We start from the raw sequence: 16,524 nt of genomic DNA on the forward strand, positions 1-16,524 counted from the left end.
CTTATTCCTAATAAGCTGCCCCGTCAATTTCTCAAGGTTTCTTCTTTATGGCTTCTTCACAGGTTCCACAATTGATACGTTAATGGTAATTTCTCCAATTCCTTGTGTATTGGCCCATTTTGCACTTAGACTTCGTATGGGTTGGATGCTCATGCCTGCATAATACACATTTAGTATAATTATTGGCTCCTTAGAATTTCATTAAATTAAAACTTGTAGTTGATGACGTTTCTCTCGCAAAATTTCAAAACTTACAGAGTTAGTTGCTGCTTGACTTCTAGGAGTAATAACCAGAATTCGAATGAACTATTCCATTTGCTAGTGAAGATCAACCTTATTTTTATTGCTTTTACTCAGATAAAATTTCCTCGTAATTCAAATGAATTAACTACACCTTTCATTTATTTCCAAAACAACAATAAATATAATGAACAAAATAATCAACTGAGCGTCATTATTTTCGAACGACAAATGTTGCTATCTAAAAAACAGGTTATTATGATTCAATTCTATTGTCTGTATTACGATTAACATTTACAATGAACTAGCAAATAGAGAATCACAGTTTTTATGTTCCCATAAGAAAGACTCGTAAATTATAAACTATAAAAAGTGTTTAACACCTGCTGTTGGTGTGTGGGTTTTCCTGTTATTAACTAACGTGATTTTTGCATAATTTTGGCATATTCATTTGAATAATAGACTCTTTTCAATTCAATGAATGGAGAATCACGAGGTTTGTTCAAATTAAATTAATTTTGTATACACACCAATGTATATATGTTTGTATCTTTGAGGATCTCATATACACTGTGACACAAAGGATCTATTGTGTCCCCCTTTCTTGCTGGGATATTGGGGAAAATAGTGTTTACAGCTAATCTGTTAGTCCCACTCCTTCGTCTTCTATTTCATACGCTCCCAGGTATGGGTAATGCTCTGTAGTTACGTAGTGTTTCACGATTCGAGAGAATGTGGATATTGAGGCGACAGTCGATACATTCAGCAGGTCTTCTCTGGATCTAGTTTCCCAGGAGAATATTTGACTGAATCAGCCCCCGTAGATTGTTCTAATAATTGGTTTTGCACCTATCTAACTTCTTTTTCAATCCTTTTTCTATTGTTCTGTAGCTGATACTTCAGAAGGGTTCAGCTATTTCATTTCATATAAAAGAGTTTGGATTTTATAATATTGAAGCAAAAAAGCACGAATGGCTGCTTGGCTATCGGACAGGATGATGATCTCCTCTTTGCGATAGTTTCTCTGTAGATTGGACTGGACATATTTTTCAAGTACCTAAATTAAAAAATAATTAGATTGTTACCCACGGTTTCAAAGTATTTGGTTCTGAGCCCATACACTCATATTCCAGTTCTGTCGTCTGCTGCTTTAGATCCGTCTATATACCATTTAATGGCATTTCTGTTCATTTTTTGTATGGTATTTTGTTGCATATACACTTATTGTTGCAATTTTTTCTCAAAGCTGAAATTTTCGATGCATCACTCTGAGACATGTTCCAAGTTTGCTCATTATTTATGGACGGTTTTTTGGTGATTCCGCCTCTGAACATTCTAAGTGATGTTTCATCTGCCTTGCTTTCCAGTACTATGTCTTTGTACCTTCGAGAGATTGTTCCTCGTGGTATTCAGATTAGATCTATTGCCTCAAACCACTGCCCCATATATGAAAATTGGTCTCAAAATTGCCGTGCACATCCACAGTAGGATTTTTGTGTTACAGCCACAACTCCCCCCTGCGAAGTTTCTGCACACCATCAGAGCTTTGGTGGCTTGAGTGATTATCTCCTTTTCGTGTTTGTTCCAGGAAAGTTTACTATCTAGTGTGAGTCCCAGATATACCCTGTTTTCCACTCAATGACTTGCCCGTCTATCTTGATGGGCTTGAGTTTTTTGTTCCTCGTGAAATGAAGATAGGTTTTATCCTGGTTGACGTTTAGTATCCACTTGCGTAGATGATTATGACTCCTACATATCCTTAACATGATATGCCGATTTCAATCAGCCCGAATAAGAGTTCGGGCTGATTGAATAAGAATTCGGGGTGCGGACATGTGGACATCCTCTGTTAGCAGTAATGGTGTCTTGTCCTACTTTCATTTCAGCTGCTCTAGTAGATAGTAGTGGTGCCATCCATCTGGAGGTTGTCCTATCTACTCCTCTCGCGTCTAATGCTCTTTAGACAACCTCGTGTGGGGCATAGTCACTGGCACCTTCTTTGTCTCAGAAGGCACATACTACGTTTTCTTTGTTCATCAGAGCATTTAGAATTTCCGTATACTAATACACCAATACTAATACTAATACATCAATGGAAAGAATTCTAAGGAACATAGGAATTTCAAACTATTCCAATGGATTCTACTCCACACATACACACAAGAATTTTTATCCATAATTTATTGAATGGGCTTCTTGAAAATTTTATTGTTACAATATACCACAAAATAAGTATTTTTGTTTTCGAATCGTGAAGAACTAAAAATTTTGATAAGCAGTCCACAATTCCATTATGAGTTTCATCATGACATCACTTAACCTGGAAACAAGCCTCAGATATAACTGTAAAATAAATAAGTGAAAAATATCTTCCGATTTTCCAACACTTAATTTTGATTTCTAATATATTCAATTTAAAAAAAAAGTAATTATAATTACTGTGTAGTCTCAGAATGTAAAAATGCATTTATCAAGACTCCAGAAAGAAATATTCGAAACCCCTGACGATACCTAACTACATTAAAAAGATCTAACATATTTATCTAGTAAAGCTTCAATATATATTTTTCCCGCAATTCCATCGATTCAGAATTATTTCCCATAAGTCTACTTTCTTGCAGCGTAAGCAGATTAGGTCATTTAAGCATACATTTTTCCCAAATATTACTATAGTTTTTTGAAATCCACTTCCTTTTCCTCAGAATCTATTAACCTTTTTTGTTTTGGAATATGAAGAGAATTGAGTTTTGGAAGGTTCAAAGGTTTGGTTCAAACATATAATATCAATGAACAAAATTGTTTGACTGAAGTTTTAAATAGACCCATCAACAGGATCCCTTCATATTTTGCAGAATTGTAAAACTTTATGACGGCTCTGTATAAAATTGAATCTTCTAATGAAAATTATTTCTTTCAAAAGGTATTTATTAATTTAATTGTCTGGAATTCAACACAATCTGGTTAGTAATAATGAAAATAGACCTGCTCCAAGTGTAATGTTGGAACACCAAAAAAGGGACAAGAATAAAAGTGATTTATAAATTTTATTCTAGATAAGATAATAAAAATATTTCAAGAATTCTTTATTAGACTTTAATACGATGTTCAAAAACTCATTTATACTGACCATTAAAAAATAATAATGCTATAAGTTATATGAACGAATTTTATTGCAACAATCGAAAGTTAAATACTTGCGATAAACATAAACAATAAACACCCACATAAATCATATTTTCAGATATTTTCATAATTATATCTACGGCAATAAAAGCTCAGGAAACATGTATTACTTTTATTTTGATTTTTACAGAAATACTTTTCAATTGGTTTAATCAGGTACAGGTAAATTATTATGTCGAAGAAACATTTGTTTTTGCACAAAATTTTGTAGAAATGCTAGTTTGATTTAATTTGTCCACAGTCATTGAGAATACAATGATTCTACTCATGAAGGCTATGCCATTTTACTTCTCCTCAACGAGTTGAATCAAAAAGACGAGACACGAGACAGCTAAAAAAATTGTCACAACTGGTTACATAATAGATTTTTAGTTCAAGGTGTCTTCCTTCATGTCAAGCAGCCCAAGTCGAATACTCTGACCAAAGACTTCCACTAAATTTTGTTTGTTGTTTAACTATAGAAGATTGCAGATCAGCGTTATACATTATTGTAATTTTTTATTCTTCTTCGGCCATTCTTTCGTAGGATTATGAGTATTCTTATGATCGGAAAATTTTCCTATAACATTAGCAGGAGGTTCAGCATGTGAAAAATTGCAACTGAAGCTACGTTATGAAATAATGATTTCAGAATTTTATAATAACATCATATCTACATATATAGAGCCAGCACCGCAAGTTTTAAGTTTCAAGTTTCTCAGTCATAAGATTCGTAATATACAGCAATGACTATTTCAGTGGTAAAAAATATGTACAAGAAGAATAAATATTTAAAGAAAAAGTTAGCAGAGAATATTACAAAATAGATTGTATGTATCGAAAGTAGTAACCCGAATGAGATCACAAAGAACAATAAGTAGTAGGCATTTGAATCCGTTCTTCAAATTGTTTTACTACACATTTATGTTACATTTTTGCATAATTTCTAAGTAATTATTTATTTATTCCAATATTATCGCCACGATTAAAGTGATTACTTAAACTTCCTGTATGCGAGGGCGGCATCAGTTACACTATCATGGAAACTGAAGATAATAGTAAAAATATATTCAGCACAACTGAAATAACTTTTTCATTGACGTTTATTCATCAATTTCAATACATTAAATGATAATACTTTTAAGCTTCTGTGATAAAATTATAATTGCGTAGTCGTTACTATTGAGGCCAATCTTAATATCGCGTGGGAATTAATTAGAATTTCTAATAAGGTAAATAACTAGAAGTAGTCAATAAAGATGTGACATAATGTATACAAACACTCGAAATTTGAAAATATAGGTTTAATATTGTTTTCAAGTAATGAAGTGGCTTCTCACATATTTTAAGACAATCATTCCTTATGCACATATTTAAAATGTCGATAAAACTGAAGTAATAGACGAGTTGACAGTTAACGTTTTGAAATGAAGTACCGGTAAGTAAAATAAACCTCTAGTCAAAATGAGCAAATAAATAACAATAGAATGGTTCGGCTTAGGTGATATACGAGGTGTAATCGAAAAGTACAATGAATGAATGTTGATAGCAGCAATCACCATTGGTAATATGGCTGCTTTAATGAAAAATAATTGTTATGGGGAATTTAAAAATGAAAACGAGTCAGTTAACGTTAAAGTTAACTACTTTACATTGATTTTCTCTGCTTTTACTAGGTGAAATTCCAAGGATGTAGATAATTTATCACATTCTATTTAAAAATATGCAGAACTTTTTGTATTCTAAAACTTTCATTACTCAGAACCTCATCAAATCAAACTTACATTGAATTACCTTGTAGCCTGGTATTCGTCATTTGAGGTATTATCAAAAGTTTACAAGTTGTATTAGATTGGTACTTACCAATGTAAAATTAAATAAAAAGTCAAATCAGTCCTTTAGGGAACTGATTTTTATAGTAAACAGCCATTTAATCGAAAAATTCGCTAAGAACAACCCAGTAAACAAAGCTCACGTCAAATGCAACTTTTAGTACGGTGAGTTATTTAAGTTACGTCGATTATATCTTTTTTCTACGATTACTACTGTAAATTTGAAGACACTATTACGTAGGTTTTGTAGTTGGTCTTGTGAAGAAGATAATCGATCTCTCTATGTTGTTATGTTTGATTTCTATTGATAGAAGAAAATAAGATGTTGAAAATATATGTTCGATGAATCGTAGATTGAGTCATGTGAAGGTAGACCCCCACGTTTTCTAAAATGATGAGCACAATACAAAATTCTATTCTTACCGAAAATGAAACAGGTGTTTGCAGGAGCAAGTTTTAAAACCATTCCCGACATTGAAAAAATAATAAGTTTATGAAAATCGTTCCAAAAAAGAAATGCTTCCAGTCATGGATTCAACCAGAACATAGTACTATGAGTTAATCCAAATTCAATTTTATTTCCAATAAAATGATATTTTAATCACAACTAAGTGAATTACACACAATATGCTGCTTATAAGACCGTTGCTATACTAGAAATATTTAGTTATCTTTCATTTGCTCCGACTTGTTTAATTATATAAATATAATAGACTATAGTGCCTAAATTTAAAAAAGTTTTATAAATCTTCATCGTTCTAATTATCATTTCGAAATCCAGTTATTGGTTCCCACCATAAAAAATAATTTCCTACGAAGAAATAAATTGTAAGTCAGGCGTTAATAAGAGAGATAAAGAGACGCTATTATTGATTATTTTTGACACCACTCTAAAATCAACTCTTGTATTTCTATTTATAGTTAGCGTTTGTTTTGTTTTATGTCAAAAAAAGTAATTGAGCGCTGATTTATGTCTTCAGTTTTCGAGTGGTTATTAGTATGTTGTGTTTAAAAAAATTGAATATACCCCATATTTATAATTCTGAAACAAATATTTCCTTAACATAGGGTTAACTAGAATCAATGAAGATCTCTTTATGGATATTGTAAAAATATACAACTTCACTGATGAATTGGCAAAAATTGTATCTTCTCTTTTTCTACACTTTTCCCATTATCAATAAGACCAGGATCGATAATTTTTTAAACAAGAAAAATAAGAAAGAAAAAAATAGTAGTAGGATGAAAAAATGGAGAGAATATAACAAAAATGAAAGCAAAAATAATTTACGGGGGTTTTAAGATCGGAAAGTGGAAGATCTACAACTTTTGTATATATGTATACACTTTTTTCACCTAATTTTGAAATTGAAACAACCAATTTTTTGGTTTTTTATTTTTATATATTAAAAAAATATTTTTTCACGAAATAATTTGGTAAAAACTAACCTTTCCATCTCCCAAACATGATTCAAAATATTTAAGTTTTTACCTTATTTTGACGTGATATTGAAAAAACACCCTAATTTCCAATCGAAAATTCTCAGGTTGAAATCTTTTCTTTCTGATGGTGTAAAGAATATTCATTACGATGGTATGTTTTATCGGCAAATGCAAAATAATACTCAAATCCGAAAAAGATTTCTTAATCATTCTGTATAATTTTTAGCTATATTAAAAATGAAAAAAATGGTTATTTGAGTTTTTTTACATAAATTTTAAGGTTATCTGACACTTAGAGTATTTCTATTAAGGATTTCTTTAACAGGTTTATAATTGTTCAGTTTTCTTGTATCCAAAACATGATTCTATTCCTCCGTGTATATTTTGTTGTATTGAGCTTGGAAACGACATTTGGATTATTATATTGTAGTAGGGGACGCAGTTTAGCAATTTCTTTGGTTTCTTTAAGATTGATAGTTACTTTACTATTAATTATCAAAATTCGGACAAATACGTTCATCAACGACGATAACCTAGCTAGAGAATTAGTTTATGTATCTTTTGAAATGTGTGCTCAAAATATTTGATATGAATATTGTATTTTACCAAAAAGGACAAATAAGACAGTAGCTGCACCAAATAAAGTATTCATCAGTGTGCCAAAAGGAGTGAAAATAAGGAAACAGTGGTGTAATGCAATGGAGTGGGACAATATCATAAACAAACTTTTTTCGAGTATAAATAGTCGGTTTTGTTCTGAATATTATTTCGATATACGATAATTTTTAATTAATTAAGGTACCTCATACATAGTTTTAATTATACTAATACACGTGCTAAGTTAAACGTCGACGCTTCCAAGAATGCAATAGCATGCTTGCAGCCTCTGGCACTAGCAGCACAATGACATTGGACACATTTAACCATGTTTTCGTTTCAAATTAGAGTAATGTGATATGGTGTCTGCGAACCTTATCCGGGCTTTTACTGTGCATATTTCACTTTCTCATATTTTACACATTTATCTCATATAATGATATTGCACAGTGAAAAATGTATGGTTTAAAATGTATACGACAAAAAAGAAGTATTATTATTAATAGTAAAAAATGTCTTAAAAATAAATGTTAAACAATTAGAACTTAAATCCTTGATGCTTTTATGCCACGTATATTACCACTTGTTATTTGTACCAAAATAACTGAACATTGCAAGAGAATATATTTGGAGCAAGTTGTTTAATTGACCACGATCAAACCCCTGCTCTATTTTTCTCAGAAAATCAACATTTTAACTCGCAAATCAACTCTTTGTCGTCAAAATAGCCAGTAGTCACTATAGCCAGTAGCATTTTGTAAAAAAGGTCGTCCGCTCTTCTATGCAATCGGCGCTGATGACGTAGGACCTATTTGGAATGGATCCCGAACGAATCCTTGGACCATAATTCTTAAAAAATTAATTTGTATTTATTCTCGTAAAAATAGAATATACTGTTTTGAAATTTTCCAAGCCCATTCATCTAGCTTTGATTACAAATTTAAAATTAATTCACGTCATATAAGTACTTTTTGCAATAACATTTCTCTCATCTGCAAATATGATAAATAGATTGAAAGTAGGAAAAGTTCTTATAAAACAATATTCTATTTAAATGTACTAAAAAGAATTATATAAACGTTTTCCATACAAATTCAATGTTGATTTACAACGTCTTTATGCAATTTATATGATATAAAAGCTTGTTACGGGATTTATAATATGTATAGGTACTCACTCTATTTAAAAAAAAATCAATCGGATGGAGTTATTTCGTTCACCGATTTATCAACACAAGTAAATCTCGCATTTATTTAATATAAATGTAATAACCTTAATAGTTTCAAGGAAAATGTAGCATTATTTTAAGTACATTTGAATAAATCTTGTTGCTCGAAAAGTTTTCCATTTTCAATTTATCTTCCACTTTTATTAATCACTGGACAGGTTTCTCAGTATGTTTTATATTTCATATCCATATTATATTAGTGCATCAGAAATAACTAGTCCCCCATCTTGGGTGTTCTTCCACGTTCTTCCTGTCAGTATTAATCGTGTAATCATCTCATAATCATTCTATATTTTATTTTGGCGAGTGGAATAGCATTTATTGAGTTTATAAATTATATTCATAGAAATCTTACGTTTATTCCACTGTTTTCGAAATTTGTTTGACATATAATTTTATGAAACTAATGCAAACCAATTAAAGCTTTTTTTCAATGACCAATGATCAAGAGCATTCGAAGTATTTTCATTTCATTAGTCTGTTTGGTCTTATAAGTTCCGATTCCAAGAGTTCTTCGTTTTCCGGGTCTTCCATATATCTTGAAATTGCAAACGAGCTAGTACAATTAATTGAATCAAACGCAGTAGTCAAACAGTCCATAATCACTTGCACATATCAATGTGTAAATGAATTCTTGCGGGAATCATCAACATATCTTACAATTACGAATGGGGTGGTAGAGGTTAATCGATACTCAATAATTAAACTGAGCACTGCTGTAGCCAGAAAGTCTTGTGGACAATAACTAATCACTTACAGTGTGTAAATGGGTCTTTTAGTGACCAATGTTACTCACCTTCATTTGATTTACGACTTTTTTAGAATATTAAGTTAGAGATTAACCAAAATTATTATATTTTTGATTAAAGCTAACTTTTTTTAGGCCCCTTTGACACCAAACGAATCCGAATCAATCTAGATCACTCCGAGAATCAAGTTGAATCTGATTCGTCATCTCCACTCTTTCACACCAGCTGAATCAACCTGAATCTATAATCTTTATAATATTTAACTTTTAAAATTAATAACTCCACGTCCATCTCGTATGGTTGTTGATTCAAGACTGACCGGACGAGGAATCTGACAGGTTGAATCAAGTGCGACCTCGAATCAAACCTAATTGAACCAGATTTGTCCGGTCTGAAGGCGGGAAAAGAGTCCCTTCACATTTAAACGGAGCGCTCGAAGCCGAATCTTGGTCAATCAGATTCAACTTGATTCGGAGTGATTCTGATTGATTCGGATTCGTTTGGTGTGAAAGGGCCCTTAGTATTATTTGATTCATTCAATCATATTATAGGGTTCAACTAATATATCAGAACGATATTTATCTAAGTACATATTAATTTTGTTTTTATTATTTGGATAGAAAGTACTTTTAATATGAAAGTCAATACCCATGAAGTGGAATTAAGATTCGTTTAAGAGGTTATTATATTATAAGATTTATCGATTGTTACTAGGAAGGACGGCGCCAACAATTCTTAGTATGTCAAATTATATTGATGATGCAGATGGTTTTAGTATTTTTTTTGCTTACTATTTATTATGTTTTTAAATTAATTATTCTCGAAAAAGTGTGCAATATCATAAGCATAATTTAGGGATTAATTTGCAAAAAAAATCCAAACTCTTTCAACATTTTACTTCTTGGACCTTTTTTATGTTTTCTCAATAAATCGTCTTGATTGTAGTCTCTTTTTATAAAAAATTACTTTAAGAAACATATATAAATTGAAGTTTCCACCTATTTCGGTTAGCAGCTATCAATTAAGTTATTTCTAGTTGCATTAAAATTTATAAAAATATATATTTTAATCAAATTGTTCAGGTCTTTTTTATCATTGACATTTTTCTCGTTCCTATCTACGGGAATAATTTCTAAATATTCTCTTTTTTTATTTGACTCGGATTCAAGAAGTTTTGAATTGTTATAAATGAATGTGTGTTTTTTTCAGATATCATTGTTTGTTAATGTAGTTTTATTTTTCTATCATATTGATGAAAGCGTCACAATCATTATAAGGTACTTTATATACAATATTACCCTTTTATGGTATTTTATTGAAACAATTCGTCAGTTGTTGGGAAAGTCCTTGTACATATGGAAAGGAAAATTATGTTTTGATTTGTTTGTTTTGTGCCTTAATTGATTATAATAATGTTTATCCTTTTCTTGAATACGTTTTTATTCATTTTTTTATAATAATCATTTTTTTTAATGCAATTTTTGCTTTTTGAATAACTAATTAATAGGGTTCACGCCAGCATGGCGACATAGCGACAATTGTCGCCAAATCATCAAGAAATGTCGCCAAAATCATACACATCGACGACAAATTTGTCGCCCAAAATATTTTTAAAAAAACCCGTTATATTTTTGGACCACTAAATTTTCATTGCTAGTGTGAACCCTACTAATTAACTAATTTCAGGACAGTGGGTAAGCTCCTCTATCAGCTAAATTTATAATCTATGATCCTATGCATAGGATGACATGACCTGAACAATATCTTGAGAATTCAGTTGGTTTCGTTTTTATGTTATTATTAATTTCATATAATGTGACATCAAGAAAATTGATTTTATTATTTTGTTTGATTTCAATTGTGAATTAAAATTTTTCACTTATTTTACTTAGGGCAGATATCTCAGTATTTAGAATATAGGTTAAAAGTTCAATAATAAAAATTCGAAAATTTTTGAAACCGAATCAAATACAAGAAAAACAAGGAAGATGTCAAATGATAAAAAAGACCTAAATAATTGGCGTAAAATTTCTATTTCTATTTATTTTCCCATTAATTACGTGAATAAAAAACTCAAATTTAAAAAAAAACTTGTAAATTTTCACTCGAAAATGATTTGTCTTAAAAATCAACTAGAAAGATTAAAATAAACGGATTAAGTTGCAATAACCTTTTAAAGACCACTCTTAATTTAAAATACATTAAAAAATAATAACTAAAAAAATTTTCAGTATGATTAACTAATAAATGTTCATGATGACAAAGTTGTAAACATATAGGTACAGAAATGTGTTAATCATAATATTTCAATCAACAAATTGCAGTACAAATCGGCAAAATTGATAAATGTTTTACGTCTACCACAAATTAAAAACCAATGATTTGTTTTGAAAATTATCTAAGGGAACCGAAAAGATAAATAATAAATTAGTGTAGATTAAGTTCGCCTCAAGTAATTAGAACTCTTCAAAAGGAATTTCGATCACGTTTAGATAATGTCAATGGACAATATTGTGAGCACATGCTTAATTGAAATACTTCAATTACTTGTTTCTCATAATTTTATTACCTTGCGATTGATAAGACATCTTAAAAAAACAATAGTATTTTAACTGATGAATTTATTCTTCTTCCTCTCTCTCATGTTACAGGAAGCAATTGACTGAATGGCGGATACCTGAATATGAATTGCTGAAGTATTCTAATCAAGTTTCTGACTGAATATGAATTTAATATATAGTATACAAATTAAAGTAACTGGCCTATTCTGCGACAAGTTGATTGCGTCTGGTTTTTGCATTAACACTTTTGATTGCAACATGATAAAACATTAATCAGCAAATATACTTGAACTAACTATAACTAATACTGCGAATTTAGCGTTTCATTATAAACGTGAACAGGTTCTTCTCTTTTAATATTTAGATAATTTTTTAACAATTTCATTGGATTTCAATATATTCAAGTCGTAAATGAGCATTTAACAGTTTTAATACCAATAAACCAATCTTCTTTAAGTGATAGTACGATAGACACTTATCAAAGTAAAAGCAATAATTTTGTTTTTTTTTTTATATTCATACCCATAATATACCTCGTATATTCCTCAAAAATTATTCAAAACATACAAGCTAACCTTACAACATACACTAAGTGAGGATGTTAATAACTTTGTTCGCGGTAGTTAATTTGCACATATAAATTCTGAATACCTTCTGAACGTTTGAATTGCGCTTTGTTTGTACGCCTAGCTGGACATTTTTATGCTCTATGACCATGGTCTTACATACAGGTCTTGAAACCTAGACCGATTTCTACAGAGTGGCATGGTTCTTATGTTCTTAAATTATAAAAGTTTTATAAAAAAATAACATTTACAGTCATAAACAAATTACAAAAAGAGATGAGTCAAATGGAAGTCTGGTCAGTTTTGTTTACATTCACGAGACCACATGACAGGAGAGAGAGAGAAAGGACACAGAGTTCTCTCTCTTACACATGGATGTTATAGCTCGAGTCCAGACTTTTCAATACAGGGATTTTAGGTTAGAGATGAAAATTTGACATTTAGCATAAACTAAAACATCAACAGGAAAATATTGAAACACAACAAAAATTAAAACATAGAGAAGAAGAACATAAAACTAAAATTTGAGTTTTGAAACTTCAATACCAAAAGCTAATAAAAGAGCTTCAAGCAAATTCAATATATCCCACTTTATATGGAAATATTACTTTAGTAAATAAATGATTTATTTGATGATATATTTTGCATTAATCTTGGTGAAGTTAAGAAATTTCTGTTCTAACAAGAGATAGTGAAAATATCTTAACCATGAAAACATCAAATTACAAAGCTCTTATAAATCGAAATTTAGGCATTTATGCTACTTAAAATACGAACACGAAGCCTTTTATAACAAACATACTGATTAATATCGAATAATTGAAAAAAGTATATAATTGTCTCAAATATATTTCTTGCAGTAACTACTGTCGTTGAAGATTTAAAATTATGAGACGATCAAATTAAACATTATCGAGCCTAATATATCTTTATCTCAATAGCAAGTATATAATTACCTAATCTAAGCACATGTTCTTTATTTACAAACACGGAGGAGGAAAACTGGTGAAGTTATTAACTTTTGATTACAGTTCTCACACCTCGTTACCTCAAACTTCAAATATTTACATTAACTGTAAATCTCCAAACAACAAAAAAAACGGCCAAATTGATTTTAACCTTCAATCTACCAAACGAATGTGAACAACTGGTTATTTAAATTTTTTACATCTATTTATCTGTGCGTAATTTTCAAATTAAATTAATTTATTAAAATTATTTAAATTACTTCCTTAAAAGAAGACCTTTAAAATTTTACTTAATACGAGTTATTTGGGTCATCTTTAAATTCAATCAAAGAGAATATTGGTAGATAGAAGATAGAACTTAATCATTTAAATAACGCGGCATTATCACCTTACTAGGGGACAAAAATTTACGACTTACATCTAATACGTCAATTTGAAAATCTAATTTGAAGAAAAACCTATCATTGACAAAATCATTGAAATATTTGCAAGTTACAAGTATTTGTAGCATGCGACGTGTTGTTATGTGGACGCGTTTTTATAGCTAAAAATATTCATACAGAAAGTGATCAGTTTCTGTAACAATGCCGTTATATCTACTATTTAAAGATATACGAAAGGTAATCACAAATATTTGCCAACAAATAAGATACAGACTGTTTCGTTCAAAGAAACATAACTTTGCTATGGTACACTATTACAAACCCCCCCCCCCTTTCTATAAATAATTTTACAATATGCAGCTATATTTGTGAATTACTTTTAGATATATTTTAATAACAACAGAAATGGGCTTTGTCATAGAAATCGATTAATTAATATTTTTATATAAATGTGTGACATTTTAGTCACAAAAATGCTGACAATGTGTTGCAGCCCCCAGCTATAGCAAACGTGCCACAAATAGTTGCAATAAATCATAATCCATAATGTTAATCTTTCGTGCGCTTCTTCATTATATGCGACATCAATATACAGTATAGCATCAACAATGTAGGAGATTTCTTGATAACAAATAAATCATAAGCAGTGGATTTATATATTGATCATAATCAATTTTTTAAGGATCATAAAATATTGTAGAAACACTACTCACAACGTTTTCAGAAAGAGATGAGCCGGAAAGAATGCAAATTTGACAGGAAACCACTATTATCTACATGAAATGGATATTACTTACTGACACACGCGTTTATGAAGTTTGTGATCAGTACCATTAAATCAAGCACTTTTTTCCACAATTTTAATGACAAGAAACGTTTTCCATTCATTCAGCTGGTACGGATTTCAAGATTTTATCGAATCGTGAAAAATGTCGAGCTCCTCAGGAGCACTACAACCATCGTAGTCGCCTGATATAGCCCAAGTCGACTTTTTTCATCTCCAATGAACAAATCAACGTAAGACTCCGTTTAGTTGATATAAGATAAAAGACAATTCAAAATGAATACTAAAGTCAGCTGTTGCAAAGAGATTAAAATAATGTTTTGATGAATCGATTGTTAATTTATATTATTTTAACACAATAAAATCTAATCAATATCAAAACTGACAGTTGTCGTTTTTATTAATTAATCAAGATTACACCTTTGAAATCCCAAATTGCTGTGGCCATGATCTTATGGAGGAAAAAACAGTTTTTGCTTTCTTGACAGCACATTATTCAGACGAACTCATTGTTTGGGCCATATTTTTTGTTTGTTTGTAGGGTATAATGATAAACGCATGTTTCATCGTCTGTGACATATCGAAGAAAAAATTCACTTTTACTAACGAGCTTTTAATCAGTATTACGCAATAGCGGCACCCATCTCTCATGTTAAATACTAAATATCTGTTCGCTGGAAATATCAATCTATAAATTAAACATGTTTCGGGATTTTTTATAATTATGTGCTGTAATAATAAGCTTTTCCATACTGTATATAATTTACCAGGAACTCTTGAATAATGTTCGAAAAATGGAATGAAATATTCTTACTATATGAACAGATTGTATCGTTATACTACACTGTCATACCTATTAAAATAATGCGTTCTACTCCCAAGTATTTATTATCCTATGACATGTTTGTTAACTATTTGTTTTTACTGTTTTATTTATAGAACAATATCAATACCTAAACAATATCATACGCAATTAACAGCAGGGCAAATACTTCGAGAAATTTGCATTTGAGAGGAAAACTAGTTTATATTAACAGGGAAAGTATATAAATGACACTTAATATTTTAAACAATGTAAATACACATGAGCACTTACATTCCTACTCAAGTAAGTAGGTAGATATTTTATTATCCTGTAAATAGCTTCATTGTATCATATCAACGAGATAAAATTACATAATTAATATGTGTGGGCCCTGACAATAATTTAATAATGGGTATAATCTATAAAATAAAATGTTAGTAAATTAGTATAATGACAATGTCTTGTCTATCTAAATTGATGAACATCTGACATTATTCAAAATTCTCATACACATCAAAAACGTACCTGAACGCAATGAATAAATATAACCAGAATTCGTTGGGAGACACAGGCATCTTTCAAAAACAATTTCACGTTCCCTATAAATACGTCAACAAAACTTCTTGAAAGTTCACTTAAACTATATCAGTATACCACAATTAAGCACTAGTATCAACAAAACTGTTCAAAACAGTCACTCTAATTGATAATTTGATAGTTTTATATCTTTTAAATTGGATATTTCAAAATGTCAAAGCGTGTTTTTATAAACAATACACCGTACGTGGATCCCGAGTTTACCAGTGCAGTCTACTGTTAGTTGGCCGTTTTCTTTAGTCGTGTACACTCGACAATATTCGGATCATTCAAACATTCATAAAGTTTGTATAGCTTGATCGTTGCGCCTACCTGGGTTTACCTGTTGTCTGGACAAAACTAAATTAAAAAAGATGGGAAAAAGATGAATGTGATATACAACCAACTTAGGTACAGATATGTGAGAAGGCACCAACTTCTTGATAATTATATAAATTGGACGTAAGAAGAGCACTTGGTTTTATAAAAATAATGTTTGGAACAAATAATTTTTAATTAAAAACCTTAGTAATTGTGTAGATACGAGGGTTGTTTGGAAAGTTTTAGATCTAACAAAGAAACAAGACATTTTTATTCTTCAACAAAGTTTCACTGTATATCTTTAGAGTC

At 30.3% G+C, this 16,524-nt stretch overlaps 1 protein-coding gene across 1 annotated transcript in view; it reads right to left on the reverse strand.

The window, feature by feature from the left end:
* Positions 1 to 16,128, reverse strand: part of LOC130451201 (semaphorin-1A-like) — a 233,198-nt gene extending 217,070 nt beyond the window's left edge. The window contains exon 1 of the mRNA XM_056790067.1: positions 15,844 to 16,128. The gene's annotated coding sequence lies outside the window, so the exon portion shown is untranslated. The remainder of the gene's footprint in view (positions 1 to 15,843) is intronic.
* Positions 16,129 to 16,524: the final 396 nt, after the last annotated feature.

Source organism: Diorhabda sublineata, chromosome X (assembly GCF_026230105.1).
Source record: "Diorhabda sublineata isolate icDioSubl1.1 chromosome X, icDioSubl1.1, whole genome shotgun sequence".
Lineage (NCBI taxonomy): Eukaryota > Metazoa > Arthropoda > Insecta > Coleoptera > Chrysomelidae > Diorhabda > Diorhabda sublineata.